The following is an 18,135-nucleotide window of genomic DNA, read 5'->3' on the forward strand; positions in this document are numbered from 1 at the left end:
CAGGGCCTCCTAATGACGATGGAACACTCAAATTGCGTCCCGATTCAATACATCGTCCTCCAGCAGACTTGTCTCCATGGGTCTATTGCTGCCTCGGGCACATTATGGCCGTTCTGCTGTGAGTCAAAGATTTTCGAATCGGACGAAAAACTGATAGTGAATTGTAACGTTCAGGGCCTCCTTATGACGATGGAACACTCAAATTGCGTCCCGATTCAATACATCGTCCTCCAGCAGACTTGTCTCCATGGGTCTATTGCTGCCTCGGGCACCTTATGGCCGTTCTGCTGTGAGTCTAGATTATCGAATGGGACGAAAAACTGATAGTGAATTGTAACGTTCAGGGCCACCTAATGTCGATGGATCACTCAAATTGCGTCCCGATTCAATACATCGTCCTCCAGCCAACTTGTCTCCATGGGTCTATTGCTGCCTCGGGCACCTTATGGCCGTTCTGCTGTGAGTCAAAGATTTTTGAATCGGACGAAAAACTGATAGTGAATTGTAACGTTCAGGGCGTCCTAATGACGATGGAACACTCAAATTGCGTCCCGATTCAATACATCGTCCTCCAGCCGACTTGTCTCCATGGATCTATTGCTACCTCGGGCACCTTATGGCCGTTCTGCTGTGAGTCAAAGATTTTCGAATCGGACGAAAAACTGATAGTGAATTGTAACGTTCACGGCCACCTAATGACGATGAATCACTCAAATTACGTCCCGATTCAATACATCGTCCTCCAGCAGACTTGTCTCCATGGGTCTATTGCTGCCTCGGGCACCTTATGGCCGTTCTGGTGTGAGTCAAAGATTTTCGAATCTGAGGGAAACTGATAGTGAATTGTAACATTCAGGGCCACGTAATGACGATGGGTCACTCAAATTGCGTCCCGATTCAATACATCGTCCTCCAGCCGACTTGTCTCCATGGGTCTATTGCTGCCTCGGGCACCTTATGGCCGTTCTGCTGTGAGTCAAAGATTTTCGAATCGGACGAAAAACTGATAGTGAATTGTAACGTTCACGGCCGTCTAATGACGATGAATCACTCAAATTGCGTCCCGATTCAATACTTCGTCCTCCAGCAGACTTGTCTCCATGGGTCTATTGCTGCCTCGGGCACCTTATGGCCGTTCTGCTGTGACTCAAAGATTTTCGAATCTGACGAAAAGCTGATAGTGAATTGTAACGTTCAGGGCCTCCTAATGACGATAGAACACTCAAATTGCGTCCCGATTCAATACATCGTCCTCCTGCAGACTTGTCTCCTTGGGTCTATTGCTGCCTCGGGCACCTTATGGCCGTTCTGCTGTGAGTCAAAGATTTTCGAATCGGACGAAAAACTGATAGTGAATTGTAACATTCAGTGCCACCTAATGACGATGGACCACACAAATTGCGTCCCGATTCAATACATCGTCCTCCAGCCGTTTTGACTCCATGGGTCTATTGCTGCCTCGGGCATCTTATGGCCGTTCTGCTGTGAGTCTAGTTTATCGAATGGGACGAAAAACTGATAGTGAATTGTAACGTTCAGGGCCACCTAATGACGATGGATCACTCAAATTGCGTCCCGATTCAATACATCGTCCTCCAGCCAACTTGTCTCCATGGGTCTATTGCTGCCTCGGGCACCTTATGGCCGTTCTGCTGTAAGTCAAAGATTTTCGAATCGGACGAAAAACTGATAGTGAATTGTAACGATCAGGGCCTCCTAATGACGATGGAACACTCAAATTGCGTCCCGATTCAATACATCGTCCTCCAGCAGACTTGTCTCCATGGGTCTATTGCTGCCTCGGGCACCTTATGGCCGTTCTGCTGTGAGTCAAAGATTTTCGAATCGGACGAAAAACTGATAATGAATTGTAACGTTCAGGGCCACCTAATGACGATGGATCACTCAAATTGCGTCCTCCAGCAGACTTGTCTCCATGGGTCTATTGCTGCCTCGGGCACCTTATGGCCGTTATGCTGTGAGTCAAAGATTTTCTAATCTGACAAAAAACTGATAGTGAATTGTAACTTTCAGGGCCACCTAATGACGATGGATCACTCAAATTGCGTCACGATTCAATACATCGACCTCCAGCCGACTTGTCTCCATGGGTCTATTGCTGCCTCGGGCATCTTATGGCCGTTCTGCTGTGAGTCAAAGATTTTCGAATCGGACGAAAAACTGATAGTGAATTGTAACGTTCAGGGCCTCCTAATGACGATGGAACACTCAAATTGCGTCCCGATTCAATACATCGTCCGCCAGCAGACTTGTCTCCATGGGTCTATTGCTGCCTCGGGCACCTTATGGCCGTTCTGCTGTGAGTCAAAGATTTTAGAATCGGACGAAAAACTGATAGTGAATTGTAACGTTCAGGGCCACCTAATGACGATGGAACACTCAAATTGCGTCCCGATTCAATACATCGTCCGCCAGCAGACTTGTCTCCATGGGTCTATTGCTGCCTCGGGCACCTTATGGCCGTCCTGCTGTGAGTCAAAGATTTTCGAATCGGGCGAAAAACTGATAGTGAATTGTAACGTTCAGGGCCTCCTAATGACGATGGAACACTCAAATTGCGTCCCGATTCAATACATCGTCCTCCAGCAGACTTGTCTACATGGGTCTATTGCTGCCTCGGGCACCTTATGGCCGTTCTCCTGTGATTCAAAGATTTTCGGATCGGACGACAAACTGATAGTGAATTGTAACATTCAGGGCCACCTAATGACGATGGATCACTCAAATTGCGTCCCGATTCAATACATCGTCCTCCAGCCGACTTGTCTCCATGGGTCTATTGCTGCCTCGCGCACCTTATGGCCGTTCTGCTGTGAGTCAAAGATTTTCGAATCGGACGAAAAACTGATAGTGAATTGTAAGGTTCAGGGCCTCCTAATGACGATGGATCACTCAAATTGCGTCCCGATTACATACATCGTCCTCCACCAGACTTGTCTCCATGGGTCTATTGCTGCCTCGGGCACCTTATGGCCGTTCTGCTGTGACTCAAAGATTTTCGAATCTGACGAAAAACTGATAGTGAATTGTAACATTCAGGGCCACCTAATGACGATGGATCACTCAAATTGCGTCCCGATTCAATACATCTCCTCCAGCCGACTTGTCTCCATGGGTCTATTGCTGCCTCGGCCACCTTATGGCCGTTCTGCTGTGATTCATAGATTTTCGGATCGGACGACAAACTGATAGTGAATTGTAACATTCGGGGCCACCTAATGACGATGGATCACTCAAATTGCGTCCCGATTCAATACATCGTCCTCCAGCCGACTTGTCTCCATGGGTCTATTGCTGCCTCGGGCACCTTATGGCCGTTCTGCTGTGAGTCAAAGATTTTCGAATCGGACGAAAAACTGATAGTGAATTGTAAGGTTCAGGGCCTCCTAATGACGATGGAACACTCAAATTGCGTCCCGATTCAATACATCGTCCTCCAGCAGACTTGTCTCCATGGGTCTATTGCTGCCTCGGGCACCTTATGGCCGTTCTGCTGTGACTCAAAGATTTTCGAATCTGACGAAAAACTGATAGTGAATTGTAACATTCAGGGCCACCTAATGACGATGGATCACTCAAATTGCGTCCCGATTCAATACATCTCCTCCAGCCGACTTGTCTCCATGGGTCTATTGCTGCCTCGGCCACCTTATGACCGTTCTGCTGTGATTCATAGATTTTCGGATCGGACGACAAACTGATAGTGAATTGTAACATTCAGGGCCACCTAATGACGATGGATCACTCAAATTGCGTCCCGATTCAATACATCGTCCTCCAGCCGACTTGTCTCCATGGGTCTATTGCTGCCTCGGGCATCTTATGGCCGTTCTGCTGTGAGTCAAAGATTTTCGAATCGGACGAAAAACTGATAGTGAATTGTAAGGTTCAGGGCCTCCTAATGACGATGGAACACTCAAATTGCGTCCCGATTCAATACATCGTCCTCCAGCAGACTTGTCTCCATGGGTCTATTGCTGCCTCGGGCACCTTATGGCCGTTCTGCTGTGACTCAAAGATTTTCGAATCTGACGAAAAACTGATAGTGAATTGTAACATTCAGGGCCACCTAATGACGATGGATCACTCAAATTGCGTCCCGATTATATACATCTCCTCCAGCCGACTTGACTCCATGGGTCTATTGCTGCCTCGGCCACCTTATGGCCGTTCTGCAGTGAGTCAAAGATTTTCGAATCGGACGAAAGACTGATAGTGATTTGTAACATTCAGGGCCTCCTAATGACGATGGAACACTCAAATTGCGTCCCGATTCAATACATCGTCCTCCAGCAGACTTGTTTCCATGGGTCTATTGCTGCCTCGGGCACCTTACGGCCGTTCTGCTGTGAGTCAAAGATTTTCGAATCGGACGAAAAACTGATAGTGAATTGTAACGTTCAGGGCAACCTAATGACGATGGATCACTCAAATTGCGTCCCGATTCAATACATCGTCCTCCTGCAGACTTGTCTCCATGGGTCTATTGCTGCCTCGGGCACCTTATGGCCGTTCTGCTGTGAGTCAAAGATTTTAGAATCGGACGAAAAACTGATAGTGAATTGTAACATTCAGGGCCACCTAATGACGATGGACCACACAAATTGCGTCCCGATTCAATACATCGTCCTCCAGCCGACTTGACTCCATGGGTCTATTGCTGCCTCGGGCATCTTATGGCCGTTCTGCTGTGAGTCTAGTTTATCGAATGGGACGAAAAACTGATAGTGAATTGTAACGTTCAGGGCCACCTAATGACGATGGATCACTCAAATTGCGTCCCGATTCAATACATCGTCCTCCAGCCAACTTGTCTCCATGGGTCTATTGCTGCCTCGGGCACCTTATGGCCGTTCTGCTGTAAGTCAAAGATTTTCGAATCGGACGAAAAACTGATAGTGAATTGTAACGTTCAGGGCCTCCTAATGACGATGGAACACTCAAATTGCGTCCCGATTCAATACATCGTCCTCCAGCCGATTTGTCTCCATGGGTCTATTGCTGCCTCGGGCAGCTTATGGCCGTTCTGCTGTGAGTCAAAGATTTTCGAATCGGACGAAAAACTGATAATGAATTGTAACGTTCAGGGCCACCAAATGACGATGGATCAAACAAATTGGGTCCCGATTCAATACATTGTCCTCCAGCAGACCTGTCTCCATGGGTCTATTGCTGCCTCGGGCACCTTATGGCCGTTATGCTGTGAGTCAAAGATTTTTTAATCTGACGAAAAACTGATAGTGAATTGTAACTTTCAGGGCCACCTAATGACGATGGATCACACAAATTGCGTCACGATTCAATACATCGACCTCCAGCCGACTTGTCTCCATGGGTCTATTGCTGCCTAGGGCACCTTATGGCCGTTCTGCTGTGAGTCAAAGATTTTCGAATCGGACGAAAAACTGATAGTGAATTGTAACGTTCAGGGCCTCCTAATGACGATGGAACACTCAAATTGCGTCACGATTCAATACATTGTCCGCCAGCAGACTTGTCTCCATGGGTCTATTGCTGCCTCGGCACCTTATGGCCGTTCTGCTGTGAGTCAAAGATTTTAGAATCGGACGAAAAACTGATAGTGAATTGTAACGTTCAGGTCCACCTAATGACGATGGATCACTCAAATTGCGTCCCGATTCAATACATCGTCCTCCAGCAGACTTGTCTCCATGGGTCTATTGCTGCCTCGGGCACCTTATGGCCGTTCTGCTGTGAGTCTAGATTATCGAAAGGGACGAAAAACTGATAGAGAATTGTAAAGTTCAGGGCCACCTAATGACGATGGATCACTCAAATTGCGTCCCGATTCAATACATCGTCCTCCAGCAGACTTGTCTTCATGACTCTATTGCTGCCTCGGGCACCTTATGGCCGTTATGCTGTGAGTCATAGATTTTCTAATCTGACAAAAAACTGATAGTGAATTGTAACTTTCAGGGCCACCTAATGACGATGGATCACTCAAATTGCGTCACGATTCAATACATCGACCTCCAGCCGACTTGTCTCCATGGGTCTATTGCTGCCTCGGGCACCTTATGGCATTTCTGCTGTGAGTCTAGATTATCGAATGGGACGAAAAACTGATAGTGAATTGTAACGTTCAGGGCCACCTAATGACGATGGATCACTCAAATTGCGTCCCGATTCAATACATCGTCCTCCAGCCAACTTGTCTCCATGGGTCTAATGCTGCCTCGGGCACCTTATGGTCGTTCTGCTGTAAGTCAAAGATTTTCGAATCGGACGAAAAACTGATAGTGAATTGTAACGTTCAGGGCCTCCTAATGACGATGGAACACTCAAATTGCGTCCCGATTCAATACATCGTCCGCCAGCAGACTTGTCTCCATGGGTCTATTGCTGCCTCGGGCACCTTATGGCCGTTCTGCTGTGAGTCAAAGACTTTCGAATCGGACGAAAAACTGATAGTGAATTGTAACGTTCAGGGCCACCTAATGACGATGGATCACTCAAATTGCGCCCCGATTCAATACATCGTCCTCCAACAGACTTGTCTCCATGGGTCTATTGCTGCCTCGGGCACCTTATGGCCGTTCTGCTGTGAGTAAAAAATTTTCGAATCTGACGAAAAACTGATAGTGAATTGTAACATTCAGGGCCTCCTAATGACGATGGAACACTCAAATTGCGTCCCGATTCAATACATCGTCCTCCAGCAGACTTGTCTCCATGGGTCTATTGCTGCCTCGGGCACCTTATGGCCGTTCTGATCTGAGTCAAAGATTTTCGAATCTGACGAAAAACTGATAGTGAATTGTAACATTCAGGGCCACCTAATGACGATGGAACACTCAAATTGCGTCCCGATTCAATACATCGTCCTCCAGCCGACTTGTCTCCATGGCCGTTATGCTGTGAGTCTAAATTATCGAATGGGACGAAAAACTGATAGTGAATTGTAACATTCAGGGCCTCCTAATGACGATGGAACACTCAAATTGCGTCCCGATTCAATACATCGTCCTCCAGCAGACTTGTCTCCATGGGTCTATTGCTGCCTCGGGCACCTTATGGCCGTTCTGCTGTGAGTCAAAGATTTTCGAATCGGACGAAAAACTGATAGTGAATTTTAACGTTCAGGGCCACCTAATGACGATGGATCACTCAAATTGCGTCACGATTCAATACATCGACCTCCAGCCGACTTGTCTCCATGGGTCTATTGCTGCCTCGGGCACCTTATGGCATTTCTGCTGTGAGTCTAGATTATCGAATGGGACGAAAAACTGATAGTGAATTGTAACGTTCAGGGCCACCTAATGACGATGGATCACTCAAATTGCGTCCCGATTCAATACATCGCTGCCTAGGGCACCTTATGGCCGTTCTGCTGTGAGTCAAAGATTTTCGGAATCGGACGAAAAACTGATAGTGAATTTTAACGTTCAGGGCCACCTAATGACGATGGATCACTCAATTGCGTCCCGATTCAATACATCGTCCTCCAGGCAGACTTGTCTCCATGGGGTCTATTGCTGCCTAGGGGCACCTTATGGCCTGTTCTTGCTGTGAGTCTAAATTATCGAATGGGACGAAAAACTGATAATGAATTGTAACATTCAGGGCCTCCTAATGACGATGGAACACTCAAATTGCGTCCCGATTCAATACATCGTCCCCCAGCAGACTTGTCTCCATGGGTCTATTGCTGCCTAGGGCACCTTATGGCCGTTCTGCTGTGAGTCAAAGATTTTCGAATCGGACGAAAAACTGATAGTGAATTTTAACGTTCAGGGCCACCTAATGACGATGGATCACTCAAATTGCGTCCCGATTCAATACATCGTCCTCCAGCAGACTTGTCTCCATGGGTCTATTGCTGCCTAGGGCACCTTATGGCCGTTCTGCTGTGAGTCAAAGATTTTCGAATCGGACGAAAAACTGATAGTGAATTGTAACGTTCAGGGCCACCTAATGACGATGGATCACTCAAATTGCGTCCCGATTCAATACATCGTCCTCCAGCAGACTTGTCTCCATGGGTCTATTGCTGCCTCGTGCACCTTATGGCCGTTCTGCTGTGAGTCACAGTGGCCGCAAGTGACGAGAAATGGTGTCATTACGAATTTCAAACGGAAGGTTAAATATCCGTATATGTCGAAGACCGAAACTGACGTGAGACACAGTGACATTACTAATATTTCCGTTAAGGTGTCTAAATTTGCGAACAGCGTCATTAACAGAAACTACAGCATCACACAGATCGGAAGATTTCAGTTTTAAGAACACAGAATTTAAGAACGTATCGAACTGAATACCGAGTACGTCATTAGTAGACAACAACAAATCCTCAATTAACCAACGATGAATTTCAAAAGCCGAAGGTTTCTCAAAGGAACGATCAAATTCGCACTGAACATTGTTCTGTCGCTCTTCGCTATCATCGTAAAGAATATCCATTACTTACAGTTCAGTAGAAAGAAAGCCACGTGGCAAAGTAAGCAGACGACACGCGAGGCGCCGCCGGCCAAGTCGCACAAGGTAAACACTGCTCGCTCGGCACCGAGGTGTTGCCAGGCGGTCACCCATCCAAGTACTAACCGCGCCCGATGTTGCTTAACTTCGGTGATCGGACGAGAACCGGTGTAGTCAACATGGTATGGCCGTTGGCGTCCTTATACTGTAGCCGCACCACGGAGGAAGCATTCGCCTCTTCTCCCAACACACGCAATCGCCGCTTTCCGTGGCACATTTGACGCAAAGCGCGTCTTTCCACCTCGAAGGTGGCGCGGAGTGCGCGCTCGCCTCGGCGTCTCATAGGCGACTGCCGAACGTAGGTGAGACGCACAACACAGCTGCTCGATGCACCGCCTGTCATTCGTTTGGTGCGTGCGGCCTCCGACACCCACTGGCGACGCGCCTTGTTCCTGTTATCCGGCGCAGGGCTTGCGCGCGGCCGGGCGGCGGGGGCACTGCGCGGGGTGTTGCAGTGTCCTGCTGGACCGACGGAAGCTTTCTCACCTGCCTGACACACGCCGCGCTTCCAGATTTATGCGTAATTTGCGCGGTGCATTTGCATTCGCGCCTGTCCCCCCTCCCGTCCCGACTTGTCCCGACTGCCGCTCGCTGCCGCTCGGGTCGCGGCCCATATGACAGCACAAGCACGAGAAACATCTGCGAGACGGGCGCGGGCCTGACCGGCGTGTCCGAGACGCCGTGGGCGGCCGTTCGGAGCTACTAGAGCAGCGCTGTGCCGTGCCATGGAAAGGTGCGAAACCAAGGACAGAAGACACAGAATTTTTGTTTACAAATTTGCACGTGTACACTGCTACAAAACAATAAGCCCGGACGTATTTCGGAACATTTCTGCCGCTTAATACTGTTTTGTTATTTCCAGAGACACTTTGGAAATCTTCCTTGGCACACGCTTCTTCAAACTGAGTTCCCTAATATCGTATCTTTTGTTTATTACAACAGATTTAAGTCATTGTGGAAACATCTTTGTCGCATCGGAAAGGTAGCGTGAAGAGACGGCTGGCAGGGCTGGCGACAAGAAAGCAAAATATGAAGACAGCCAGAGGTCCCAGGCAGTCGCCGATCCGAATACTAACGTTGTTGCTTAACTTGGGTGATGGCACGAGAACGGTTGGTTTTTTTTTATTTATTTATTTATTTAGTTACTTTTCGGAATTTAGCACTGCTGCGTAACAGTAGGCTCTGGCGCATTTCAAGAACACATCTGTCGATTGGTAGTGTTTTGTCATTTTCAACGAGTTCCTAGCACTCTTCCTTCGCGCATTCTTACTCAAACCGAGTTCATTACCGTAATTTCGTATCTTACGTTTAATACAGTACTTTAAAATGCTTGTGGAAGCATCTTTGTCGACACCTGAAAGTTATTATGAAAAGAGGCCTGGCAGGTGTAGCGACGTAAAAATGAAAAAATGAGAAAGAGCCAACAGCACGCGGTGTTCCCAGGCGGTCACCCATCCAAGTACTAACCGCGCCCGATGTTGCTTAACTTCGGTGATCGGACGAGAACCGGTGTAGTCAACATGGTATGGCCGTTGGCGTCCTTATACTGTAGCCGCACCACGGAGGAAGCATTCGCCTCTTCTCCCAACACACGCAATCGCCGCTTTCCGTGGCACATTTGACGCAAAGCGCGTCTTTCCACCTCGAAGGTGGCGCGGAGTGCGCGCTCGCCTCGGCGTCTCATAGGCGACTGCCGAACGTAGGTGAGACGCACAACACAGCTGCTCGATGCACCGCCTGTCATTCGTTTGGTGCGTGCGGCCTCCGACACCCACTGGCGACGCGCCCTGTTCCTGTTATCCGGCGCAGGGCTTGCGCGCGGCCGGGCGGCGGGGGCACTGCGCGGGGTGTTGCAGTGTCCTGCTGGACCGACGGAAGCTTTCTCACCTGCCTGACACACGCCGCGCTTCCAGATTTATGCGTAATTTGCGCGGTGCATTTGCATTCGCGCCTGTCCCCCCTCCCGTCCCGACTTGTCCCGACTTTGCTCGACTGCCGCTCGCTGCCGCTCGGGTCGCGGCCCATATGACAGCACAAGCACGAGAAACATCTGCGAGACGGGCGCGGGCCTGACCGGCGTGTCCGAGACGCCGTGGGCGGCCGTTCGGAGCTACTAGAGCAGCGCTGTGCCGTGCCATGGAAAGGTGCGAAACCAAGGACAGAAGACACAGAATTTTTGTTTACAAATTTGCACGTGTACACTGCTACAAAACAATAAGCCCGGACGTATTTCGGAACATTTCTGCCGCTTAATACTGTTTTGTTATTTCCAGAGACACTTTGGAAATCTTCCTTGGCACACGCTTCTTCAAACTGAGTTCCCTAATATCGTATCTTTTGTTTATTACAACAGATTTAAGTCATTGTGGAAACATCTTTGTCGCATCGGAAAGGTAGCGTGAAGAGACGGCTGGCAGGGCTGGCGACAAGAAAGCAAAATATGAAGACAGCCAGAGGTCCCAGGCAGTCGCCGATCCGAATACTAACGTTGTTGCTTAACTTGGGTGATGGCACGAGAACGGTTGGTTTTTTTTTATTTATTTATTTATTTAGTTACTTTTCGGAATTTAGCACTGCTGCGTAACAGTAGGCTCTGGCGCATTTCAAGAACACATCTGTCGATTGGTAGTGTTTTGTCATTTTCAACGAGTTCCTAGCACTCTTCCTTCGCGCATTCTTACTCAAACCGAGTTCATTACCGTAATTTCGTATCTTACGTTTAATACAGTACTTTAAAATGCTTGTGGAAGCATCTTTGTCGACACCTGAAAGTTATTATGAAAAGGAGGCCTGGCAGGTGTAGCGACGTAAAAATGAAAAAATGAGAAAGAGCCAACAGCACGCGGTGTTCCCAGGCGGTCACCCATCCAAGTACTAACCGCGCCCGATGTTGCTTAACTTCGGTGATCGGACGAGAACCGGTGTAGTCAACATGGTATGGCCGTTGGCGTCCTTATACTGTAGCCGCACCACGGAGGAAGCATTCGCCTCTTCTCCCAACACACGCAATCGCCGCTTTCCGTGGCACATTTGACGCAAAGCGCGTCTTTCCACCTCGAAGGTGGCGCGGAGTGCGCGCTCGCCTCGGCGTCTCATAGGCGACTGCCGAACGTAGGTGAGACGCACAACACAGCTGCTCGATGCACCGCCTGTCATTCGTTTGGTGCGTGCGGCCTCCGACACCCACTGGCGACGCGCCTTGTTCCTGTTATCCGGCGCAGGGCTTGCGCGCGGCCGGGCGGCGGGGGCACTGCGCGGGGTGTTGCAGTGTCCTGCTGGACCGACGGAAGCTTTCTCACCTGCCTGACACACGCCGCGCTTCCAGATTTATGCGTAATTTGCGCGGTGCATTTGCATTCGCGCCTGTCCCCCCTCCCGTCCCGACTTGTCCCGACTTTGCTCGACTGCCGCTCGCTGCCGCTCGGGTCGCGGCCCATATGACAGCACAAGCACGAGAAACATCTGCGAGACGGGCGCGGGCCTGACCGGCGTGTCCGAGACGCCGTGGGCGGCCGTTCGGAGCTACTAGAGCAGCGCTGTGCCGTGCCATGGAAAGGTGCGAAACCAAGGACAGAAGACACAGAATTTTTGTTTACAAATTTGCACGTGTACACTGCTACAAAACAATAAGCCCGGACGTATTTCGGAACATTTCTGCCGCTTAATACTGTTTTGTTATTTCCAGAGACACTTTGGAAATCTTCCTTGGCACACGCTTCTTCAAACTGAGTTCCCTAATATCGTATCTTTTGTTTATTACAACAGATTTAAGTCATTGTGGAAACATCTTTGTCGCATCGGAAAGGTAGCGTGAAGAGACGGCTGGCAGGGCTGGCGACAAGAAAGCAAAATATGAAGACAGCCAGAGGTCCCAGGCAGTCGCCGATCCGAATACTAACGTTGTTGCTTAACTTGGGTGATGGCACGAGAACGGTTGGTTTTTTTTTATTTATTTATTTATTTAGTTACTTTTCGGAATTTAGCACTGCTGCGTAACAGTAGGCTCTGGCGCATTTCAAGAACACATCTGTCGATTGGTAGTGTTTTGTCATTTTCAACGAGTTCCTAGCACTCTTCCTTCGCGCATTCTTACTCAAACCGAGTTCATTACCGTAATTTCGTATCTTACGTTTAATACAGTACTTTAAAATGCTTGTGGAAGCATCTTTGTCGACACCTGAAAGTTATTATGAAAAGAGGCCTGGCAGGTGTAGCGACGTAAAAATGAAAAAATGAGAAAGAGCCAACAGCACGCGGTGTTCCCAGGCGGTCACCCATCCAAGTACTAACCGCGCCCGATGTTGCTTAACTTCGGTGATCGGACGAGAACCGGTGTAGTCAACATGGTATGGCCGTTGGCGTCCTTATACTGTAGCCGCACCACGGAGGAAGCATTCGCCTCTTCTCCCAACACACGCAATCGCCGCTTTCCGTGGCACATTTGACGCAAAGCGCGTCTTTCCACCTCGAAGGTGGCGCGGAGTGCGCGCTCGCCTCGGCGTCTCATAGGCGACTGCCGAACGTAGGTGAGACGCACAACACAGCTGCTCGATGCACCGCCTGTCATTCGTTTGGTGCGTGCGGCCTCCGACACCCACTGGCGACGCGCCTTGTTCCTGTTATCCGGCGCAGGGCTTGCGCGCGGCCGGGCGGCGGGGGCACTGCGCGGGGTGTTGCAGTGTCCTGCTGGACCGACGGAAGCTTTCTCACCTGCCTGACACACGCCGCGCTTCCAGATTTATGCGTAATTTGCGCGGTGCATTTGCATTCGCGCCTGTCCCCCCTCCCGTCCCGACTTGTCCCGACTTTGCTCGACTGCCGCTCGCTGCCGCTCGGGTCGCGGCCCATATGACAGCACAAGCACGAGAAACATCTGCGAGACGGGCGCGGGCCTGACCGGCGTGTCCGAGACGCCGTGGGCGGCCGTTCGGAGCTACTAGAGCAGCGCTGTGCCGTGCCATGGAAAGGTGCGAAACCAAGGACAGAAGACACAGAATTTTTGTTTACAAATTTGCACGTGTACACTGCTACAAAACAATAAGCCCGGACGTATTTCGGAACATTTCTGCCGCTTAATACTGTTTTGTTATTTCCAGAGACACTTTGGAAATCTTCCTTGGCACACGCTTCTTCAAACTGAGTTCCCTAATATCGTATCTTTTGTTTATTACAACAGATTTAAGTCATTGTGGAAACATCTTTGTCGCATCGGAAAGGTAGCGTGAAGAGACGGCTGGCAGGGCTGGCGACAAGAAAGCAAAATATGAAGACAGCCAGAGGTCCCAGGCAGTCGCCGATCCGAATACTAACGTTGTTGCTTAACTTGGGTGATGGCACGAGAACGGTTGGTTTTTTTTTATTTATTTATTTATTTAGTTACTTTTCGGAATTTAGCACTGCTGCGTAACAGTAGGCTCTGGCGCATTTCAAGAACACATCTGTCGATTGGTAGTGTTTTGTCATTTTCAACGAGTTCCTAGCACTCTTCCTTCGCGCATTCTTACTCAAACCGAGTTCATTACCGTAATTTCGTATCTTACGTTTAATACAGTACTTTAAAATGCTTGTGGAAGCATCTTTGTCGACACCTGAAAGTTATTATGAAAAGAGGCCTGGCAGGTGTAGCGACGTAAAAATGAAAAAATGAGAAAGAGCCAACAGCACGCGGTGTTCCCAGGCGGTCACCCATCCAAGTACTAACCGCGCCCGATGTTGCTTAACTTCGGTGATCGGACGAGAACCGGTGTAGTCAACATGGTATGGCCGTTGGCGTCCTTATACTGTAGCCGCACCACGGAGGAAGCATTCGCCTCTTCTCCCAACACACGCAATCGCCGCTTTCCGTGGCACATTTGACGCAAAGCGCGTCTTTCCACCTCGAAGGTGGCGCGGAGTGCGCGCTCGCCTCGGCGTCTCATAGGCGACTGCCGAACGTAGGTGAGACGCACAACACAGCTGCTCGATGCACCGCCTGTCATTCGTTTGGTGCGTGCGGCCTCCGACACCCACTGGCGACGCGCCTTGTTCCTGTTATCCGGCGCAGGGCTTGCGCGCGGCCGGGCGGCGGGGGCACTGCGCGGGGTGTTGCAGTGTCCTGCTGGACCGACGGAAGCTTTCTCACCTGCCTGACACACGCCGCGCTTCCAGATTTATGCGTAATTTGCGCGGTGCATTTGCATTCGCGCCTGTCCCCCCTCCCGTCCCGACTTGTCCCGACTTTGCTCGACTGCCGCTCGCTGCCGCTCGGGTCGCGGCCCATATGACAGCACAAGCACGAGAAACATCTGCGAGACGGGCGCGGGCCTGACCGGCGTGTCCGAGACGCCGTGGGCGGCCGTTCGGAGCTACTAGAGCAGCGCTGTGCCGTGCCATGGAAAGGTGCGAAACCAAGGACAGAAGACACAGAATTTTTGTTTACAAATTTGCACGTGTACACTGCTACAAAACAATAAGCCCGGACGTATTTCGGAACATTTCTGCCGCTTAATACTGTTTTGTTATTTCCAGAGACACTTTGGAAATCTTCCTTGGCACACGCTTCTTCAAACTGAGTTCCCTAATATCGTATCTTTTGTTTATTACAACAGATTTAAGTCATTGTGGAAACATCTTTGTCGCATCGGAAAGGTAGCGTGAAGAGACGGCTGGCAGGGCTGGCGACAAGAAAGCAAAATATGAAGACAGCCAGAGGTCCCAGGCAGTCGCCGATCCGAATACTAACGTTGTTGCTTAACTTGGGTGATGGCACGAGAACGGTTGGTTTTTTTTTATTTATTTATTTATTTAGTTACTTTTCGGAATTTAGCACTGCTGCGTAACAGTAGGCTCTGGCGCATTTCAAGAACACATCTGTCGATTGGTAGTGTTTTGTCATTTTCAACGAGTTCCTAGCACTCTTCCTTCGCGCATTCTTACTCAAACCGAGTTCATTACCGTAATTTCGTATCTTACGTTTAATACAGTACTTTAAAATGCTTGTGGAAGCATCTTTGTCGACACCTGAAAGTTATTATGAAAAGAGGCCTGGCAGGTGTAGCGACGTAAAAATGAAAAAATGAGAAAGAGCCAACAGCACGCGGTGTTCCCAGGCGGTCACCCATCCAAGTACTAACCGCGCCCGATGTTGCTTAACTTCGGTGATCGGACGAGAACCGGTGTAGTCAACATGGTATGGCCGTTGGCGTCCTTATACTGTAGCCGCACCACGGAGGAAGCATTCGCCTCTTCTCCCAACACACGCAATCGCCGCTTTCCGTGGCACATTTGACGCAAAGCGCGTCTTTCCACCTCGAAGGTGGCGCGGAGTGCGCGCTCGCCTCGGCGTCTCATAGGCGACTGCCGAACGTAGGTGAGACGCACAACACAGCTGCTCGATGCACCGCCTGTCATTCGTTTGGTGCGTGCGGCCTCCGACACCCACTGGCGACGCGCCTTGTTCCTGTTATCCGGCGCAGGGCTTGCGCGCGGCCGGGCGGCGGGGGCACTGCGCGGGGTGTTGCAGTGTCCTGCTGGACCGACGGAAGCTTTCTCACCTGCCTGACACACGCCGCGCTTCCAGATTTATGCGTAATTTGCGCGGTGCATTTGCATTCGCGCCTGTCCCCCCTCCCGTCCCGACTTGTCCCGACTTTGCTCGACTGCCGCTCGCTGCCGCTCGGGTCGCGGCCCATATGACAGCACAAGCACGAGAAACATCTGCGAGACGGGCGCGGGCCTGACCGGCGTGTCCGAGACGCCGTGGGCGGCCGTTCGGAGCTACTAGAGCAGCGCTGTGCCGTGCCATGGAAAGGTGCGAAACCAAGGACAGAAGACACAGAATTTTTGTTTACAAATTTGCACGTGTACACTGCTACAAAACAATAAGCCCGGACGTATTTCGGAACATTTCTGCCGCTTAATACTGTTTTGTTATTTCCAGAGACACTTTGGAAATCTTCCTTGGCACACGCTTCTTCAAACTGAGTTCCCTAATATCGTATCTTTTGTTTATTACAACAGATTTAAGTCATTGTGGAAACATCTTTGTCGCATCGGAAAGGTAGCGTGAAGAGACGGCTGGCAGGGCTGGCGACAAGAAAGCAAAATATGAAGACAGCCAGAGGTCCCAGGCAGTCGCCGATCCGAATACTAACGTTGTTGCTTAACTTGGGTGATGGCACGAGAACGGTTGGTTTTTTTTTTATTTATTTATTTATTTAGTTACTTTTCGGAATTTAGCACTGCTGCGTAACAGTAGGCTCTGGCGCATTTCAAGAACACATCTGTCGATTGGTAGTGTTTTGTCATTTTCAACGAGTTCCTAGCACTCTTCCTTCGCGCATTCTTACTCAAACCGAGTTCATTACCGTAATTTCGTATCTTACGTTTAATACAGTACTTTAAAATGCTTGTGGAAGCATCTTTGTCGACACCTGAAAGTTATTATGAAAAGAGGCCTGGCAGGTGTAGCGACGTAAAAATGAAAAAATGAGAAAGAGCCAACAGCACGCGGTGTTCCCAGGCGGTCACCCATCCAAGTACTAACCGCGCCCGATGTTGCTTAACTTCGGTGATCGGACGAGAACCGGTGTAGTCAACATGGTATGGCCGTTGGCGTCCTTATACTGTAGCCGCACCACGGAGGAAGCATTCGCCTCTTCTCCCAACACACGCAATCGCCGCTTTCCGTGGCACATTTGACGCAAAGCGCGTCTTTCCACCTCGAAGGTGGCGCGGAGTGCGCGCTCGCCTCGGCGTCTCATAGGCGACTGCCGAACGTAGGTGAGACGCACAACACAGCTGCTCGATGCACCGCCTGTCATTCGTTTGGTGCGTGCGGCCTCCGACACCCACTGGCGACGCGCCTTGTTCCTGTTATCCGGCGCAGGGCTTGCGCGCGGCCGGGCGGCGGGGGCACTGCGCGGGGTGTTGCAGTGTCCTGCTGGACCGACGGAAGCTTTCTCACCTGCCTGACACACGCCGCGCTTCCAGATTTATGCGTAATTTGCGCGGTGCATTTGCATTCGCGCCTGTCCCCCCTCCCGTCCCGACTTGTCCCGACTTTGCTCGACTGCCGCTCGCTGCCGCTCGGGTCGCGGCCCATATGACAGCACAAGCACGAGAAACATCTGCGAGACGGGCGCGGGCCTGACCGGCGTGTCCGAGACGCCGTGGGCGGCCGTTCGGAGCTACTAGAGCAGCGCTGTGCCGTGCCATGGAAAGGTGCGAAACCAAGGACAGAAGACACAGAATTTTTGTTTACAAATTTGCACGTGTACACTGCTACAAAACAATAAGCCCGGACGTATTTCGGAACATTTCTGCCGCTTAATACTGTTTTGTTATTTCCAGAGACACTTTGGAAATCTTCCTTGGCACACGCTTCTTCAAACTGAGTTCCCTAATATCGTATCTTTTGTTTATTACAACAGATTTAAGTCATTGTGGAAACATCTTTGTCGCATCGGAAAGGTAGCGTGAAGAGACGGCTGGCAGGGCTGGCGACAAGAAAGCAAAATATGAAGACAGCCAGAGGTCCCAGGCAGTCGCCGATCCGAATACTAACGTTGTTGCTTAACTTGGGTGATGGCACGAGAACGGTTGGTTTTTTTTTATTTATTTATTTATTTAGTT

The 18,135-nt window shown here is 50.1% G+C and overlaps 6 non-coding genes and 1 pseudogene across 6 annotated transcripts; all 7 read right to left on the minus strand.

Moving 5' to 3' along the window:
* Window positions 1-8,541: 8,541 nt before the first annotated feature.
* LOC126154528 (5S ribosomal RNA) lies at window positions 8,542-8,659 on the minus strand (annotated as a pseudogene).
* Window positions 8,660-9,941: 1,282 nt separating this feature from the next.
* LOC126154503 (5S ribosomal RNA) lies at window positions 9,942-10,060 on the minus strand. The gene has a single exon (XR_007532081.1). It is a non-coding gene; the product is annotated as a 5S ribosomal RNA (ribosomal RNA).
* A 1,293-nt stretch (window positions 10,061-11,353) lies between these two features.
* Window positions 11,354-11,472, minus strand: LOC126154537 (5S ribosomal RNA). The gene has a single exon (XR_007532112.1). It is a non-coding gene; the product is annotated as a 5S ribosomal RNA (ribosomal RNA).
* A 1,292-nt stretch (window positions 11,473-12,764) lies between these two features.
* On the minus strand, window positions 12,765-12,883 carry LOC126154549 (5S ribosomal RNA). The gene has a single exon (XR_007532123.1). It is a non-coding gene; the product is annotated as a 5S ribosomal RNA (ribosomal RNA).
* Window positions 12,884-14,175: 1,292 nt separating this feature from the next.
* Window positions 14,176-14,294, minus strand: LOC126154561 (5S ribosomal RNA). Its single transcript, XR_007532134.1, has one exon. It is a non-coding gene; the product is annotated as a 5S ribosomal RNA (ribosomal RNA).
* Window positions 14,295-15,586: 1,292 nt separating this feature from the next.
* LOC126154572 (5S ribosomal RNA) lies at window positions 15,587-15,705 on the minus strand. Its single transcript, XR_007532145.1, has one exon. It is a non-coding gene; the product is annotated as a 5S ribosomal RNA (ribosomal RNA).
* Window positions 15,706-16,998: 1,293 nt separating this feature from the next.
* Window positions 16,999-17,117, minus strand: LOC126154509 (5S ribosomal RNA). The gene has a single exon (XR_007532087.1). It is a non-coding gene; the product is annotated as a 5S ribosomal RNA (ribosomal RNA).
* Window positions 17,118-18,135: the final 1,018 nt, after the last annotated feature.

This window comes from Schistocerca cancellata, unplaced genomic scaffold, assembly GCF_023864275.1.
Source record: "Schistocerca cancellata isolate TAMUIC-IGC-003103 unplaced genomic scaffold, iqSchCanc2.1 HiC_scaffold_1093, whole genome shotgun sequence".
Taxonomy (NCBI): Eukaryota; Metazoa; Arthropoda; class Insecta; order Orthoptera; family Acrididae; genus Schistocerca; species Schistocerca cancellata.